We start from the raw sequence: 20548 nt of genomic DNA, 5'->3' as shown, positions 1-20548 counted from the left end.
TTACGTAGTTAACATGCGAAGCAAACTCAGAATCCTACAAATGTTTTCTAGACGGATATATCACATTGTTGCTGAAACGTATTTTGTACAACAAGAAAATAACTTCCACATTGAATCTAAGCTATCAGTCAGTGATTGACTTTGCAATGACATTGTTCTTTATGTACAGCCTAACTGTATGGCTATGGCCATGTACTATTCTTGCAGTGAACTCGATAAAGTAAAACTTTTCTCTCGGTTGTGATACATAGAAAGCAGCGCCACAAAAAAGCTGAATTGGAAAGGTAAGCTAAAAATGTCATTCAAAAGCGTTTGTGCTGCCACTAGCAATAAGAATACAAGTAACAACGAATTTCTTGCATGGAACCAATTTTGGTTAATAATGTTCTACAAATGACTTTTCTAAAACAATTTCATTGCAAATAATTACTTTATAACTTCACTTTCAATATCTTGAACAACATTGGCTTTGCAGAACAGTCAGTGATTTTAGAAACAGTTCTGACTGATTGATTATTCAGATACTTATTTTGAACCAAAGATTAACTTACCGAATATGATTTCTGTTGCTCCTTACAAAATGTATGACCTGTACCTGCGAGAGATTCATGAAATAAATTTTTCAGCAAAATCTCCATAGGATATTTAAGTTTTCAACGGAACGCTAAGTACGAGCATCTACCCAAGCGGCCGATTTACCTTGAAACAGACTTATTCACAAAACTATTTTGAAAATCCTTAAATACTGTCATCATGATCTTATTGAATCATTTCCAGTAACTCTATCTTCAATAGTTAGCAGCTCAAATCCAGATAAATATGTCTCCTCTCCAAAATCCCTTGTATAACAATAATTTCCCTCTTTCAGCGCCCTTAGGCAGAGACGGTGTAACAACACAACCAAAGATAACGGATGAACATCGTTTTCTCTCAGATATGTAGATATCGATATATGAAAGTAAAACGTTAACAGATCTCACATCTTACAGCGATGAGCAATGTGTTATTCAGTTTGGTCGTATTTTAGCAGTAGGAGTCTTTAGTAGTTGTGAAAGTGCACTGTGATAAGTCTTTAAATAGTCGGAGGCGCCCTAAAGGGGTAGTTGTTACAAGGAATTCTGTACACCGTAGAACAGTAACGCAGAGACACATAACCTGCTCAGTTCAGTCGCCGGTGCACCCTCGTTCCTTAGGTGGCTATGAGAACGACACTGGCGCCAACCACTTGGCGAATTACTTTCCCGTAATTTGAATAGGCATCAAGTGTTACAAACGTCCATAAACCTGCCAGGCACTTGCGGAATCTACGCCACGCAGAACCGCTGCTGTATTTTACCCAACGGTGCTCCAATACGCCATTAAGCAAGTTCTCATAGTTTTCAGGTCACATCCCCAGACTTACGGGATGGGCGAAAAATCGGGGGACTCGGTAGGGCAATCATGGATCCTTATGTTCATCAAGATGGTGGGAGAGTGACACACAAAGTTGGGTCTTGAAGCATTCAGCAAGAACGTGTCACTTGGTATTGTGGTTTTGAAGGAAATGACGATAGTTTTTACAATTATTGTCACATTCTGTCTAGCATTTAGCGTCCATTAAGCCCAAATCAGTGCTTCTGTCATATCCAGTTGTTCTCCAAACCATGATCCCAGGTAGAAGTACGGGGTTCTAGAATGTCTAGCTTCCATGACATTTCAGCTGCTCGCCTACAGAAACGTTTTAGTCGATGTGGAAACCACGAACAAACGATGGACTCAGTGGTGAACACTACAGAATTCCTCTCAGCCCCCGCCCCCCCGCCCCTTCGCCCCCCCGCTCCCCGCCCCCAGCCCCCGCCCCCGCCCCCCCGCGCTCCGCCCCCCGCCCCCCGCCCCCCGCCCCCCAGCCCCCCCGCCCCCCAGTTGACTCTGGCGCTGTACCATAAAAATCACTTTTTGGTACTGTAACGCATTGTAACTTCGGAAACGGGTTGGCGAGCGGCTCTCTCCTGCTGATAGGTGGGAGTGCAGAAGGCGTAGGTAGCCAGTCTGTTGCCAAAACGACTAAAAACTATATATTAACGTAGAGCAGTGTACCTGTAAAATGCAGGCAGCAGGTGGTGAACGACGGTCGTCGGACACGAGCGCGCCGGCACAGACGAGCCAGCTTCGGGGAACGGGGTGGTGGGTCAGCGACGAGACGCCCTGTCGCGATGTCCAGGCCAGGCCATGAACACAGAACTGCAGGCTGGAGAGCGATAGCAGCGGACCCCCACTACGCGGAGCTGGCTGGAACTCACTGCGTGGCCTTTATCGTGAGGTGTTCACAGATTTGCAGGTGGATGGGCCCAGGCCGTCACAGGGCGGTTATCGCTTTGCAGCCCTGGGACGGCATTCGTGGATGCGTCATAAGTTTGGCGATAACTGGCACGGGCTGTGCGCCATAATATTTGCTTGCAGTTGATCATGATGACTATCCTGTGTAACATCTGTCCGGATATCAGCTGTTCTCCTTCGTCTACTGATACCGTTACAGCGTAGCGTCAAGCACCGGCACGCCAACCGTGAACGATAGAGCAGAGATGGCTGTGAGAAGACGTCAGCCAATCGCACTCTGACGACCCCTCTCCAGGACGACAACACGACAGCAGCGGCCACTATGTGAGGAGGACATAGGCGCCGCACCAGACTGGTGGCGGCCCAGTTCCACTGCGGCTTCAAGACTAGCACCTTCGATACAAGCGTCAACTCTAATCACTTCCTTGGAATATCTATGTGACACGGGCTTGGGAATTATTATACTGAAGAGATTTCTTATTTTGTCTGTCGCCCTTTGCTTGCGACACGTCTGTGTAACACAAAGTATTGTTTTTGTTCATTTAATAATAAAACTCATTAATACGATATGTTTGATTGTTGTCTAGCGATTCGAGAAAGAGGTATTCTAGACATCCCATATTTGACGACTAGGCTGTATTTAACAGATATGAGCCAGTGAAACAGTTCTGTGAGCTCACAATCCTTCCGGATGAACACGTGCCGACTTGTCTCGTCTCTCGTAATCACTCGTTCTGTAGCCATTCACCACTCCCAATAACTGTGTAATTTGTCGGTATGATGCTCCCAGTTCTCTCAAAAAATGAAGCAGTTTTTCTCACAGTCTGTAAGATGTCGACAAGCTGCACGTGTATGTACGCTGCGCATTCTGTTCTGCGATCTCCAGCAGAAAATTTCCAATGAGGTCTAGACACACCCTTCAGTCATCATGTGTGCGCATCATCCTTCATCTGTACAAAATGATCTTTCTAGCCACCGATTATTATGAAAATAAACTCGCATGAGGATGACATTTTAATCGATATATCTCACCTCCATGGAAATACTGGAGTATGTTTTGTAACGTTCAGCCAATGTGTTCATGGTGTAAAGCTTTCCAGATCCGTCTAAACAATAGCAAACTGCTTTTCCCACCTTGATATTTCATTAGTTGCGGGTCACATACTGCTACATGAGTATCGTTAAATCGCTGAGGTACTTACAGTGTTGTAAGTGACGTGAGTTGCAACGTGAAACTTAGTAGGCAGAGCTGGTTTAAGCCCCAAGTGGCAAAAGTGACATCTTGTGGCGCCAGTCGAAAGGGCGGCAGAACCTCCCAACTGCAAAGTGTGTAAAGCTCTTAACAAGACACGATGTTGTTGGCAGACAATCTTAATTCGAGAACTACAAAGGTGGAAGAGGCAGCCAGACGCCTTTTCAAGTTGTCTCGTAGAATCTATGAGTCTGCATTGTAGTGGATGGGTGCCAGGAGATGCCATGTTACAACTGAGCGAGAACATTCCAAATGATTTAATCGTTTCCACTACAGTGTTCCGTTCACCTTGATCTGTGTCACAAGGCTCCACATGCTGAGGAAGCACCGCAGTGGCCAGTGCAATGCAATGCTGTGTCAAGCTGGCGTTGGTCAGCTGGAGAGTTCCGATTATGTCAGGATGACTGCGCCAGCAGCCCACTCAGCAGCCACTGTCCTAGATGTCTCCATACTGCTATGCTGGGAGCCGCCGCGTGGCCAGCTGACAAACGCAAGGCGCCCGGGCCGCGGCGTCCTCGCTGGCGTGCTGGCGTGCGCCGAGTCGCAGAGCCAACAGGCACCTGCGATCCGGCGTCTGAATCTGCGGCGCTCGCCTGGGGATGTCTCTGGCGTGTGTCGGGAGCCGAGACGACTGCCCACAGTAGCGAGCCGGAGAGTGGCCTGCTGCTGACTGGCTGTGGACCACGCATTGGCCTCAGAGGGTAGCGAGCCGGAGAGTGGCCTGCTGCTGACTGGCTGTGGACCACGCATTGGCCTCAGAGGGTAGCGAGCCGGAGAGTGGCCTGCTGATGACTGGCTGTGGACCACGCATTGGCCTCAGAGGGTAGCGAGCCGAAGAGTGGCCTGCTGCTGACTGGCTGTGGACCACGCATTGGCCTCAGAGGGTAGCGAGCCGGAGAGTGGCCTGCTGCTGACTGGCTGTGGACCACGCATTGGCCTCAGAGGGTAGCGAGCCGGAGAGTGGCCTGCTGCTGACTGGCTGTGGACCACGCATTGGCCTCAGAGGGTAGCGAGCCGGAGAGTGGCCTGCTGATGACTGGCTGTGGACCACGCATTGGCCTCAGAGGGTAGCGAGCCGGAGAGTGGCCTGCTGCTGACTGGCTGTGGACCACGCATTGGCCTCAGAGGGTAGCGAGCCGGAGAGTGGCCTGCTGCTGACTGGCTGTGGACCACGCATTGGCCTCAGAGGGTAGCGAGCCGGAGAGTGGCCTGCTGCTGACTGGCTGTGGACCACGCATTGGCCTCAGAGGGTAGCGAGCCGGAGAGTGGCCTGCTGCTGACTGGCTGTGGACCACGCATTGGCCTCAGAGGGTAGCGAGCCGGAGAGTGGCCTGCTGCTGACTGGCTGTGGACCACGCATTGGCCTCAGAGGGTAGCGAGCCGGAGAGTGGCCTGCTGCTGACTGGCTGTGGACCACGCATTGGCCTCAGAGGGTAGCGAGCCGGAGAGTGGCCTGCTGCTGACTGGCTGTGGACCACGCATTGGCCTCAGAGGGTAGCGAGCCGGAGAGTGGCCTGCTGATGACTGGCTGTGGACCACGCATTGGCCTCAGAGGGTAGCGAGCCGGAGAGTGGCCTGCTGCTGACTGGCTGTGGACCACGCATTGGCCTCAGGGGGTAGCGAGCCGGAGAGTGGCCTGCTGCTGACTGGCTGTGGACCACGCATTGGCCTCAGAGGGTAGCGAGCCGGAGAGTGGCCTGCTGCTGACTGGCTGTGGACCACGCATTGGCCTCAGAGGGTAGCGAGCCGGAGAGTGGCCTGCTGCTGACTGGCTGTGGACCACGCATTGGCCTCAGAGGGTAGCGAGCCGGAGAGTGGCCTGCTGCTGACTGGCTGTGGACCACGCATTGGCCTCAGAGGGTAGCGAGCCGGAGAGTGGCCTGCTGCTGACTGGCTGTGGACCACGCATTGGCCTCAGAGGGTAGCGAGCCGGAGAGTGGCCTGCTGCTGACTGGCTGTGGACCACGCATTGGCCTCAGAGGGTAGCGAGCCGGAGAGTGGCCTGCTGCTGACTGGCTGTGGACCACGCATTGGCCTCAGAGGGTAGCGAGCCGGAGAGTGGCCTGCTGATGACTGGCTGTGGACCACGCATTGGCCTCAGAGGGTAGCGAGCCGGAGAGTGGCCTGCTGCTGACTGGCTGTGGACCACGCATTGGCCTCAGAGGGTAGCGAGCCGGAGAGTGGCCTGCTGCTGACTGGCTGTGGACCACGCACTGGCCTCAGAGGGTAGCGAGCCGGAGAGTGGCCTGCTGCTGACTGGCTGTGGACCACGCACTGGCCTCAGAGGGTAGCGAGCCGGAGAGTGGCCTGCTGCTGACTGGCTGTGGACCACGCATTGGCCTCAGAGGGTAGCGAGCCGGAGAGTGGCCTGCTGCTGACTGGCTGTGGACCACGCATTGGCCTCAGAGGGTAGCGAGCCGGAGAGTGGCCTGCTGCTGACTGGCTGTGGACCACGCATTGGCCTCAGAGGGTAGCGAGCCGGAGGGTGGCCTGCTGATGACTGGCTGTGGACCACGCATTGGCCTCAGAGGGTAGCGATCCGGAGAGTGGCCTGCTGCTGACTGGCTGTGGACCACGCATTGGCCTCAGAGGGTAGCGAGCCGGAGAGTGGCCTGCTGCTGGCTGGCTGTGGACCCCGCATTGGCCTCAGAGGTTCGAACCAATGACCCCCCGTTGACCCCCCCGTGGATTGGGACACTGGCGCCCCATTTGTTGCTGTGCGTAGCCCAGCAGTGTGACACGCCCTGCCATCCAGGAGAGCTGCCACACTTGGATGAATCTCATTAGAAAACGGCACTCACCAGTGCGCCCCTGTTTTGCTAATCCGCTCTGAGTCACGTACACGTAACACACTAGGCTGACCAGTGGCCCCTCTTCAGCCTCCGACTTGCACCATGGAAACTGCTGTGTGTGCCTTCTCCGGCAGTTCTACGTCCTGTGACCTCTATTTGCCTTCGCAACTACTGTTATGCATAACCCACTGCAATCTGGCCCACACCTGGCTGTAACTTGTGCTCAGAATATCACACAAAACTAACTTTCCCTATCCTAAACGGTGGTGTAGCTACAGCACATACATCAAGATTATTTCCGAAAAATTCCATCAAAAGGATGCCACAGATAGAGGGGAGTGGTTCATGGTGTGGGTTCCTGTAGTCATGTCCTAGTTCATGAACCACGAGCAACGTATGAGTGGCCAAGTAAGTGGTCCCGACAGTCGGGATACCAGTTACTTTGGAATAAGGCTGGGCATCTCAGACATATTCTGAGTCGTGGTCACCTTTGTGCTCATACGGCAAAGACTACCAAATCCACCGGTTAGTCCCTCAGCCATTAGGGGTAAAACCCAATGGGACTCGGGGCAAGTAAGGCTAGCAACCTGCTTCCCTGGTACTTTAAATATGATGCTGGCAACAATCAGAGCAAAATGCCTCGGGCCTTTGGAGGTGACGGAGTCCCACCTCTAACTGACAAACCAGGGACTCCTAAGATACGACTTGGCAAACAAATGGTAATGAGATGGGGAGCTATTAATATCAATGGGGGCTACTCTGGGAAGAAGGTAGAAATGGCAGAGGCTGCAAGTAAGATGGGGCTGGACGTTTTAGCTGTTAGTGACATTCGGGTAAGGGGTGAGAAAGAAGAGGAAGAGGGAGAATACAAGGTCTACCTGTCAGGAGTCAAAGCAGGAATAGCTCAATGAGGTGTAGGGCTTTACATCAGGAAAGAAATGGAGCCCAGCGTAGTTGCAATAAGGTATGTAAACGAACGACTGATGTGGATAGATTTGGCAGTGTCTAGCAAGAAAATTAGGATTGTGTCAGTATATTCGCATTGTGAAGGGACAGATCAAGATAAGATGGATAGTTTTTATGAGGCACTCAGTGATGTAGTTGTTAGAGGACAAGGACAGTCTTCTGCTCATGGATGATTTTAACGCCAGGATTGGAAATCGAACAGAAGGGTATGAAAAGGATATGGGTAAATTTGGAGAGGATATGGAGGCCAACAGGAACGGGAAACAATTCTTGGATTTCTGTGCCAGTATGGGCTTAGTAAGCACAAACTCCTTTTTTAAACATAAGAACATTCACCGGTATACTTGGGAAGGCAGGGGAACCAGATCTGTCATTGACTATATAATAACAGATCAGGAATTCAGGAAGGCTGTGAGGGACACACGTGTATTCAGGGGATTATTTGATGACACTGATCATTATTTAATCTGCAGTGAAATTGGGATTGTGAGGCCGAAAGTGCTGGAGGTCAGGTCCATATGTAGGAGGATAAGAGTGGAGAAACTTCAGGATAAGGAAATCAGGCACAAGTACATAACAGCGATCTCAGAAAGGTACCAGTTAGTTGAATGTAGTCAATTACAGTCATTGGAAAAGGAATAGACAAGGTACAGGGACACAGTACGAGAAGTGGCTAAAGAATGTCTTGGAACAGTAGTGTGTAACAGTAGGATGAAGCAAACAGCTTGATGGAATGATACAGTCAAGGCAGCCTGTAAAAGGAAAAAGAAGGCGTATCAGAAATGGCTACATACCAGAACCCAGGTAGACAGAGAAAGTTATGTTGAAGAAAGAAACAAAGCCAAACAGATAATTGCAGCATCCAAAAAGAAATCGTGGGAAGACTTTGGAAACAGGTTGGAGACTATGGGTCAAGCTGCTGGAAAACCATTCTGGAGTGTAATTAGCAGTCTTCGAAAGGGAGGTAAGAAGGAAATGACAAGTATTTTGGACAGGTCAGGAAAACTGCTGGTGAATCCTGTGGATGCCTTGGGCAGATGAAGGGAGTATTTTGAAGAGTTGATCAATGTAGGTGAAAATGCGATCAGTAATGTTTCAGATTTCGAAGTAGAATGGGATAGGAATGATGATGGAAATAGGATCACATTTGAGGAAGTGGAAAAAATGGTCAATAGATTGCCGTGCAATAAAGCGGCTGGGGTGGATGAAATTAAGTCGGAACTCATCAAATACAGTGGAATGTCAGGTCTTAAATGGCTACACAGGATAATTGAATTGGCCTGAGAGTCGGGACAGGTTCCATCAGACTGGACAAAAGCAGTAATCATACCAATCTTTAAACATGGAAACAGAAAAGATTGTAACAACTACAGAGGTATCTCTTTAATCAGCGTTGTGGGTAAAATCTTCTCAGGTATTGTTGAAAGGAAAGTGCGAGTATTAGTTGAGGACCAATTGGATGAAAATCAGTGTGGGTTTAGGCCTCTTAGAGGTTGTCAGGACCAGATCTTTAGCTTACGGCAAATAATGGAGAAGTGTTATGAGTGGAACAGGGAATTGGATGTATGCTTTATTGATCTAGAAAAGGCATATAACCGGGTTCCTAGGAGGAAGTTATTGTCTGTTCTACAAGATTATGGAATAGGAGGCAAACTTTTGCAAGCAATTAAAGGTCTTTACATGGATAGTCAGGCAGCAGTTAGAGTTGACGCTAAATTGAGTTCATGGTTCAGAGTAGTTAAGGGGTAAGACAAGGCTGCAGCCTGTCTCCACTGTTGTTCATATTATTTATGAATCATATGTTGAAAACAATAGGCTGGCTGGGTGAGATTAAGCTATGTGAACACAAAATAAGCTGTCTTGCATGTGCGGATGACTTAGTTGTGATGGCAGATTGGACTGAAAGTTTGCAAAGTAAAATTTCAGAGCTAGATCAGAAATTTAAGGACTATGGTATGAAGATTAGCATCTCCAAAACGAAAGTAATGGGAGTGGGAAAGAAATATAAACGGATTGAGTGCCAAATAGTAGGAACAAAGTTAGAACAGGTGGACGGTTTCAAGTACTTAGGATGCATAATCTCACAGGATGGCAACATAGTGAAAGAACTGGAAGCGAGGTGTAGCAAAGCTAATGCAGTGAGCGCTCAGCTACGATCTACTCTCTTTTGCAAGAAGGAAGTCAGCACCAAGACTAAGTTATCTGTGCACCGTTCAATCTTTCGACCAACTTTGTTGTATGGGAGCGAAAGCTGGGTGGATTCAGGTTACCTTATCAACAAGGTTGAGATTACGGATATGAAAGTAGCTAGGATGATTGCAGGTACTAGTAGATGGGAACAATGGCAGGAGGGTGTCCACAATGAGGAAACCAAAGAAAAACTGGGAATGAACTCTATAGATGTTGCAGTCAGGGCAAACAAGCTTAGATGGTGGGGTCACGTTACACGCATAGGAGAAGCAAGGTTACCCAAGAGACTCATGGATTCAGCAGCAGAGGGTAGGAGGAGTCGGGGCAGACCGAGGAGAAGGTACCTGGATTCGGTTAAGAATGATTTTGAAGTAATAGGTTTAACATCAGAAGAGGCACCAATGTTAGCACTGAATAGGGGATCATGGAGGAACTGTATAAGGGGGGCTATGCTCCAGACTGAACGCTGAAAGGCATAATCAGTCTTAAATGATGATGAGATAGAGGGAAGAGATAACTGTGAGAACCGTCGTACAATCAGCTTAATAGACCATGTACCAATTTTGCTGAGAAGAATAACATACAGATGAATATAAGAAAGGAAATGAGATCTAAGGACGTGCAGGATGAGGATCAGTTTCGTTTGAGGAAAACTAAGGGCACCAGGGTGGCAGTTCTCACATTGCTCTTGTTAATGGACACAAGACTTAAGAAAAATCAAGAGGCGGTCTAAAGGAAAAGGGAAATGCAAAATCGAATAACGTATTCGAAACTGTCAGGAGAAAGGAGTATATTCTAGGAGGGTGATGGATAACATATAGGATGGGAGAAATAAAAGTGGTCCGGAGAAGTGTATAGGGCTCGACGTGAATTTGGGCGGCATTAACGGAGGAGGAAAAGACGTACATTTACTTCCAATAGCATGGAGAAACTGCCCATCTAGCCGGTCGAAACTTGGAGCACATTTACGTAACAGACAGAGTTGTTAGCAGGATAATCTGGTCGCGGCCCTACTAGCCACCCATGACATGTGGTTTGTCAGTGTGCGATTACTTTGTGTGGTGAGCCCGTAAGTCTAAGGTGTATGGAAACAACCCTCATAGTCTTCAAGAACTGCAGCAGAACATTTAGGAGGCGATTACAGCCACTCCAGCAGTCCAGCTTCGGTCTGCCTTCAGCAACTTGCTGACCAGGGCCCAAAACTGCCAACAGATGAATGGAGGTTGTAACACTTCCGCCCTGTCGGACGTGCGTTAGCTCAATAAAGCCTGTACTGTAATAAGTTCACGGGCTTCACCTTGTAAACAAGGATTTAGTACATAAGTTGACCTCGTGTACCTAATGTAAGCAATTCGGACTTATATTCAGTCAGTAACTACAGTGATGCGTCAAGCAAATGTAAAGTATAATTACGCGTTCGCATGGACAAGAAGTACACACAGCAGATACTACCAATGATCAATAATACGGTCGCCAGCCTAATTGGGCCTAGAGTGAGTTTTTCCTTGTACAAGTGTGTGCATGTACAAGCATAACAACACGTAGTACTGCTGCGTTATATGGCAGAGTCTGGCATAGGAAAAATCCACTGAACTAAAGTTTTCTTCTTTTGTACTAATTTGGATGAGTTAAAATTTCACAACACCACACAGCAATGATTACTACGAGCTGCACTTTGTATATTGATCAGACTGAAATCGGGCATAGATTACCCTAGAATCAGCAATTTTGAAAACACACATACAATGTCACTATTAAAATTGGAAAAAACACTAATACACTTAGGTTTAATATAGAAATTAATTTTACTGTTCAATTCTGATCAGTACACTTCAAAATGTGCAAGAATAGGCAAGAGAATGGGGGGGCCCTGAAACTGTTATGGTCATTATACTGCAACTAGTAAGTCCTGAAGGTAAATTAACACTCAAAGTTATCAATCTGTGAAGAACTAATCTTTTGTCTTATTTTGAATTACTTAGTTATCATTATTTCAGTCTCAAATTAATTAAATAACATTGCTAGCTCAATTCAAATTTTATCTTTCGATTTAATCACACTGTTGTTCTTTACTAACATTTACATTTGCACTCCTAACTTTCAAACTGCTTTATAGCTTAAATTGGTCTGCAGATAATTTAGTACTAACTGTAAACTTTCAATTCAGGATACTCGGATTGCACAATATGTGGTAAGGACCCTATTTAGGTCAGTGATAAGGATAAGTAACGGCTAAGGCAATTCTGGTAAAAGCCACGTTATTATTGAACAGTCAAAACAGTTTCGACACTGGTCCACACAAATACACTTCTAAAGAAGAAATAAATGTTTGACCTGTGCACGTCGGTGCGGCGGATGGCGGGCAGCGAGATAGCGGGCAGCACAGCACACATACAAGCACGGCTAAGGCTCTCACAGTATCGGCACTTTCATTCTTCTTAGCGTCGTAATCTTTCCACTTTTGTGCCTAAGGATATAGCCATGCCAAGTAGTCGTCGGAATCGGCCCATCCGAGTCTCAATGGAATCCACTTTTCCTGGATAGCCTCCTCGGTACAGTACATGTTCCTCTGACCGATGCCCAACTCCGACTGTCTTACTGAGCCCGTTGTGCCGAACCGCGCCAGTGTGCGTTTTCCCGCGCTCGCCTACATCCACCTTTTCCCGCGCCCCTACAGGTAGGGTATTCACCACAGGTTTTCTACTACACATATTCTAATGCATTACCTACGTATGGACCAAGTGTTTAAATTACAATTTTCACATCATACAATAGTTTTAACATTAAATACATTTCCCTTTGGTTCTCAAATTGCTTGAAATCTAACATAAGTAATGACATTCATTTCAAAAGTTGTGTACAGTTTCTTTAACATGACACGAAAAGGAAAAAAAAATCCACAACATTATTTACATTATTTTACATAAATTCAGAAAGAAAAATTTATCTAAATTCATAAAGAAAAAATTATTATAGGTACATTATTGTTACACATGCCCCTGTTTCCAGAAAATTTTCTTAAGTCTAAATTTTATGGGAACACTAAATTTAACAATTATACACTAGTTCTGAATCATTACGTAAATGTCCAAAATGATTTGTACTACACATTTTCTTTCACTCACTGTATATAGGTTTACACTATTTTAACATATCAAGACCAATTTCTCGTTATTTACTGAAGTGCCTTTTGCACAGTCCAACTTCCCATTCTAACATTACTAAAATAGCAATTTAATCATTTCTTCCTAAATTTCTTAAAGAAATAATTTAAAATTCTGGAATGCAAACATTTAACTATAAAAACAAATGCATATTTCGTTACACTATAGGATAATTTGTCGCTGCTTGCTTTGAATAGCAGTCCATTTCTTAACTTACTAAACAAAACACACACACAAAATTTTCAGAAAATTATTTACACATATTTGCTGCCTATTATGTGGATTTGGGCAGTCCATTTCACTTCATATTGTCACATCCTCTGGATTACATTTACTATTTTCCATCGACTATTTATCTGCCCTCATTGGTATTTGGCAGTCCTTCATATTATGGTTCATACACTGCCCATTTTCATTTTTGACAGTTCCATCTGTTATCTGTCTGAAAGCATTTATCCTTTCCTTTCAGTCCTTTCCTCCATACATTTTTATAGTTACAGTACAATTGGTAATCTGAAACTCACATAACTACATTAGTACATTTTCAATGGAATACAGACATTTACAAAGATTAGTTACATTTGAAATAACTTGGTTTCAGCATAAGATACAGCACAATTACTCGTTCCTGGGAACATACAGTTTCAGATCCACAATATTTCTTACACCTAAAGGTCTTTTGGATTTTGGGTAGATCAGGTAGTAAGCATTGTCGTGTGGAATATTCTGTATTATATATGGTCCATTATAAATATATTTAAATTTTGAAATTTCATGATTTAGTTCACTAGATTTTTCGTGGGTTTTTAAAAGAACATAATCTCCAATTTTAAATTTTGAAACCTTTAGATTTTTATCGTGTCTTCTAGATCTAGATTCGGCTTTTTGCTTTGCCCTTTTTATTACCAATTCTTTCTTTTGATTTAATCCCAAACTTGTACAAGGTGGAAACTCTAATTTTTCTTCAATTAAACTTTTACTACTTCTGCCTAACAAAATTTCTTCCGGTGGGAATCCTGTAGTTTCATGATGTAATGTGTTCATGACATTCTCAAAATCCGATATGAATCTGCCCCAGGCTCTAATAAAAAAAACACAAAATTCAATTTCAGATAACACTGAGTTACAGTAACAATAAAGTTATACTTAATATTAATAATATCTACAAATACAACATCCTGCCCCCTAGTCTCTTCATTAACATGGCAGTCTTTTACAGTTCATAAAACAGTCACTTAAATCTGGTGGCTTCTTAGGCTTCTGTAGTTCAAAATCTTTGCTTACTTGAACTCTTCGCAAAATAAACACTGAGTCGTCAGGCGGCTCTTTCTTTCTTTGTTCGGTCTCAACATCTGGATTTTGTTTTGATACCTCGTCATCGTTAGGTACAATATCGTACTTAACTGCATCCCCTTTGATTTCACTGATTTTCTCATACCCTCTTTCAGTAAAAGTATATTCACTTTCTTTTACACCTAAAAATACATCTTCACTAGAGTCATCACTACTCTCTTCTTCAACACCAGATTCATTTAAGTACGCTACTTTTGCACAACAGGGAAAGTTAGTATATTCGATTTTGTCTGTATTTGCGTATGTTTCATCATCTGAACTATCGTCGGAATCCGACCATTCCGGATCGCTATCAGGTTCTAACATAAAGGCTTTTCTGAGACAGGCACTAAGTTCCTCCTCGGCATTGTCATCAGGCTTAGGTTTTAATTCAATCTCCTCTTCTGACGAAACGGCCTCATCATCAGCTTTATTTACCTCTACTGTGACTTCATATTCAGTGTAATCCTCGTGGACTTTAATTACTTTCATGTAATCATCTGCCCCTTCTCCACGGTGCCTCTCGGTAGCATCTTGCACTATTGGCGGATTGTTAGCAGAAGTTATTTCTTCGTCAATGCTGAGGATTTCATCCTCCAACTCCTTCCTATTATTAATCTGCATCCTATTGGCGGCACGCGTACTTTGCGCAGCGCTATTTATTCTCCCCTCTTCAAATTTGGGCCACGTCACTTTATTGACGCCCCTATCATTTCTCTTTCCACCATCTAATTTCGTCGCCTCATACTCCTTCTTAAAATCCTCCCACTCACATTGCTTTAGGCCCTTGTACAGATCGTCGATCTGCACACGCCAATCAGTTACTTCTGCTAATTCATTATCGCCATTTACCTCATTGCAAACACTGCTAACCGCACTTCTCTGTGTACTCACAGTCTCATCTATTGTTTCCTTTGCCACGGAATTATCACTCGAAAAATTTTCATTATCTCTTACGGCTACGTTCGTACCTACTGCTGTCGTATTGCTAGCGGCTTCTCTCTGAACAGATGTTCCGCTAGGCTGGGCCGTTGCCCTCTGATGCTCCACTCGCCCGTTAACCTGGAGTTTTCTGTGCGGCCGATATGACTCATGCTGGCTCGCACCTGACGCTTGTCTCTCCACAACACATTGCGTCGCTTCACGCCTGTCTCTAACCTGTCTCATTACATTGCGGTCGGTCCGGTATCTTTTCTTAAATCGGGGCCGGTATGTATTGTCCGCTTCCGTTTGGCCTGCAACGTTCGCGGAAATTAGTTTCCCGCGTCGTTATTATTTTGCGCGGCATACCCTCTACCGCGACCTGGATAACTTCCTCTGCCTCTTCCTCTCTGTATTATATTGACGCGAAATCCATCGCCGTCATTTCTTTCGTCATTGTGTCGGGTATTACGGTTGCCAAAATTTTGATAATTGGCACGACTTTCGCGCCAATGGTCTTCGTCTTCGACCCTTTCTAGAAATGCTTGGAAGCTACGATGGTTGCTTCCTACATACCTCTTTGAATCTTCTGGGAGCTTTTTATACAGTTCCCAGATAATTTCTGAATCCGATCTCCGGCCTCTTAAATGTGTCAATTTCCGGTACCAATATTCACAGAAATCTTTCAAAGAATTCCTGCCCCTGTTATCATGCTGTTTGGCCATGATAAACTCGCGCCATAAATGGTCCTGCTTTTGTTCAGACCAATATTCTTCCGTAAATCTTTGCCTGAATTCTTCGAACGTCATTCGTTCGGTATTTAAATTGATTCCCCAGCGCTAAGCGTCACCTGCTAAGGCGCTAATTACTACATTTATCTTTTCCTGATCAGACAAGTGCTCAGGAAATACTCTCTCGCAATTTTTGATAAAGTCTAACGGATGCCACCCGTTATGTTTCTTTGCGGGATCAAAGCGTTCCTCGCCTTCTAATAGCTTCGTAATCGGTGTGCCATTACAGACAACACCAGGCCTATCTTTAATTTTGCTCTCTAGATCGAAAATTTTGCCTTGAATTTTCGTAGTATTTTGTTCACAATTTTGAACACATCCGGTTACTTTATTATCTAATTCTTTTTCAGTGTCTACAACTACCTTTTTCAACTGAGATATTCCGTGTTGACATTCGTTTACGATCTCAGTTTTAAGACCGAAAACTTTTTCGTCTACCTTAGTTTCAACCAGAGGTTCTACTTTCTCTTGGATGTTGAGAATTTCAACATCGAATCTACTGTTAATGTTACCAATTTCCTCCTGCATAGTATCCATATTTTTGTTAATGGTGTCAATTTCAAATTTCATATTATTTACCACAGAACTTAAATTTCCCACTTTTTGTTCTACCTGCTCTATTTGTTTACTAATTCTAATTCCTTGATCTTTGACCTGTGCTTTAATTTGATCAACGTGTGTTTTACGCTGCTCGTTTTGTGTTTTGATCTGATGGCCCTGCGTTTTGAGCTGCTCGTCAACGTGCGTTTTAAGCTGCTCATTCTGTGTTTGGAGCTGCTCGTCAACGTGCGTTTTGAGCTGATTAACCTGATTGCCGACTTGTTTTAGAAGTTGCTCATTCTGTCCTACAATTTGTTTGGTTAATTGTTCAAATAAGTCATTCATGCTTAAAATTTTTACACTGTTTTGTTCTACGGAATCCGTGTGTTCCGGTCCTACTTCATAAGTTTCTTTCGGTTCTTTCTTTATTTGCGGTGAATCAAATATGTCAGTGGATTCGTTCACGTACCCACTATCCTCTACAAAGTCACCCTCGTCTTCCTGTTTTGTCCCTTGCTGTGTTCGAGGCGATCGCGACATTTCAATCTGTTCGTTGATGTGTTCATGGTATTGTATGTACGCCAATTGTCTTCCGCTATCGCCATCTGTTATCTGGCCGCGTAAACTCCGGTTACTGCTAGCCGCATTCTCCATTTCGCTCGGCACATCTACCCCGTCTACGTTCTTGTCCATATTAAATGCCAACTACACTACACTATTGTACTTGACTCTCACTGCAGTTTATTTTACTGAACTTTATTGCTATTCGAGCCACTGAACATCCACTTTTCGGTCATTACATTAATTTGTAACCGACAACACTGGATGTCTGTCACCGGGAAGCCACTTGTAACACTTCCGCCCTGTCGGACGTGCGTTAGCTCAATAAAGCCTGTACTGTAATAAGTTCACGGGCTTCACCTTGTAAACAAGGATTTAGTACATAAGTTGACCGCGTGTACCTAATGTAAGCAATTCGGACTTATATTCATTCAGTAACTACAGTGATGCGTCAAGCAAATGTAAAGTATAATTACGCGTTCGCATGGACAAGAAGTACACACAGCAGATACTACCAATGATCAATAATACGGTCGCCAGCCTAATTAGACCTAGAGTGAGTTTTTCCTTGTACAAGTGTGTGCATGTACAAGCATAACAACACGTAGTACTGCTGCGTTATATGGCAGAGTCTGGCATAGGAAAAATCCACTGAACTAAAGTTTTCTTCTTTTGTACTAATTTGGATGAGTTAAAATTTCACAACACCACACAGCAATGATTACTACGAGCTGCACTTTGTATATTGATCAGACTGAAATCGGGCATAGATTACCCTAGAATCAGCAATTTTGAAAACACACATACAATGTCACTATTAAAATTGGGAAAACACTAATACACTTAGGTTTAATATAGAAATTAATTTTACTGTTCAATTCTGATCAGTACACTTCAAAATGTGCAAGAATAGGCAAGAGAATGGGGGGGCCCTGAAACTGTTATGGTCATTATACTGCAACTAGTAAGTCCTGAAGGTAAATTAACACTCAAAGTTATCAATCTGTGAAGAACTAATCTTTTGTCTTATTTTGAATTACTTAGTTATCATTATTTCAGTCTCAAATTAATTAAATAACATTGCTAGCTCAATTCAAATTTTATCTTTCGATTTAATCACACTGTTGTTCTTTACTAACATTTACATTTGCACTCCTAACTTTCAAACTGCTTTATAGCTTAAATTGGTCTGCAGATAATTTAGTACTAACTGTAAACTTTCAATTCAGGATACTCGGGTTGCACAATATGTGGTAAGGACCCTATTTAGGTCAGTGATAAGGATAAGTAACGGCTAAGGCAATTCTGGTAAAAGTCACGTTATTATTGAACAGTCAAAACAGTTTCGACACTGGTCCACACAAATACACTTCTAAAGAAGAAATAAATGTTTGACCTGTGCACGTCGGTGCGGCGGATGGCGGGCAGCGAGATAGCGGGCAGCACAGCACACATACAAGCACGGCTAAGGCTCTCACAGTATCGGCACTTTCATTCTTCTTAGCGTCGTAATCTTTCCACTTTTGTGCCTAAGGATATAGCCATGTCAAGTAGTCGTCGGAATCGGCCCATCCGAGGCTCAATGGAATCCACTTTTCCTGGATAGCCTCCTCGGTACAGTACATGTTCCTCTGACCGATGCCCAACTCCGACTGTCTTACTGAGCCCGTTGTGCCGAACCGCGCCAGTGTGCGTTTACCCGCGCTCGCCTACATCCACCTTTTCCCGCGCCCCTACAGGTAGGGTATTCACCACAGGTTTTCTACTACACATATTCTAATGCATTACCTACGTATGGACCAAGTGTTTAAATTACAATTTTCACATCATACAATAGTTTTAACATTAAATACATTTCCCTTTGGTTCTCAAATTGCTTGAAATCTAACATAAGTAATGACATTCATTTCAAAAGTTGTGTACAGTTTCTTTAACATGACACGAAAAGAAAAAAAAATCCACAACATTATTTACATTATTTTACATAAATTCAGAAAGAAAAATTTATCTAAATTCATAAAGAAAAAATTATTATAGGTACATTATTGTTACAAGGTCACTTTCAACATTGCCGTAGTCAGGTTTGTATTCTATTTCTTTTTCTCTGCTGTGTTTATTTCTACCCTGGAACTTTGTTCTCCAGTCCAGTTTTGTTTGCCCTACCCTGAACAATATATGCAAGAACCAAGACAGAAAATTAGGGCTGGAAAACGGAGAACTAAGTGCCTAGGACCGAGCTTTAGCATTTCATCCCTACTGTCCACTCTATGCATAGAATAAATTGTGATGGAAATAAAAGAAAGGTTCCAGAATGGGATTAAAATTGAAGGTAGAATGATATCAACGATAAGGTTTGCTATTGACATCCTCAGTGAAAGCGAAGAAGAACTACAGGATCTGTAAAGAACGTCTAACGAGTAAAGAATAGGGATAGAGGGTACATCGAAAAAAGACGAAAGTAACGAGAAGTAGTTGAAATGAAAACAACGAAAACTTAACATCAGATATGGGGATCACGAAGTAGAAGAAGTGAAGGAATTCTGCTACCTGGGAAGCAAAATAACCCATGAAGAATGGAGTAAGGAGGACATAAAAAAGCAGACTAGCACTGTAAAAAACGGCATTCCTGGCCAATAGATATCTAATAGTATTAAATATAGACTTAAATTTCTGGTGGAAATTTCTGAGAATGTACGTCTGGAGCACAACACTGCATGGTAGTGAAACATGGCCTGTTGGATAATTGGAACGGAAGAGACTAAAAGCATTTGAGATGCGTTGCAGAAGGATTTTGAAAACTAGGTGGAGTGGTAAGAAATGAGAAGGTTTTCCAGAGATTTGGTGAGAAGAGGAGCATTTTTGAAAGATTTTGAAGAAGAGGGGGGGATGAAAATATGTATTTAAATAGAAAGGAATAACCGCTATGTTACTTGATGGAGATACAGGGGAAGACAGAGATTGAAATACATCCATGAACTAAATATGGATGTTGTCTATAAGATTAAGGGACTGACGCTGGGGAGGAATTCATGGTGCACCGCATAAATCCGGTCACAAGACTGATGGAAAAATCGAAATGTCAGCTAACATCTAATGGAGGGAGGTGTGGGGCACCAGATGATACGTCGCATCTGCCCTCTAGTAGCAATTGATTCACCTTCAAAACATAAACCCCAATCTGATAGCTGCAAAGAATTTTTGGGTCAAAATGCAGATTGATGAGACAGAAACTGTAAGAAAGCCGTACATTCTTGAAGCACATAATAAATGTACATCCAGGTTTGCACAAGAGTTACACTGAAATTTTCAAGCAAAAATAAATTTCTTGATTACTCGTGTGAAAAAGTGAGCAAGAATGAGCTCGAGATCATCAATAGTTTAAGAAAAGTGGTGGGTTCACGAACACTCAAATGGCCGAAACTGAGATAAGCGGTCACGTAATAATGAATCAAATACAATGGTCAAGGGAAGACAGCCACCTGCTCGTAATTAAAACCTTGTAAGAATTACGAAAGTAGTTAGTTCTCTCCTAGGAACAGCTTCTCCTATTTCGCTGGAAGACCTAAGCGTGCCGCCAAAATTTTAAAAAAAGATTAAGGTCATGACCGTTAACATTAGGGATTGCGTTATATAGCTGATAAATTTATTGTGGAGCTGTGAAAGATGTTTTATGGCCGCCTATCACGGTTTTTATTTCCTTTCTAGGAATCAACACGTATTCAA

This window comes from Schistocerca cancellata, chromosome 2 (genome assembly GCF_023864275.1).
Source record: "Schistocerca cancellata isolate TAMUIC-IGC-003103 chromosome 2, iqSchCanc2.1, whole genome shotgun sequence".
Taxonomy (NCBI): Eukaryota; Metazoa; Arthropoda; class Insecta; order Orthoptera; family Acrididae; genus Schistocerca; species Schistocerca cancellata.
This window is presented reverse-complemented; position numbering follows the sequence as displayed.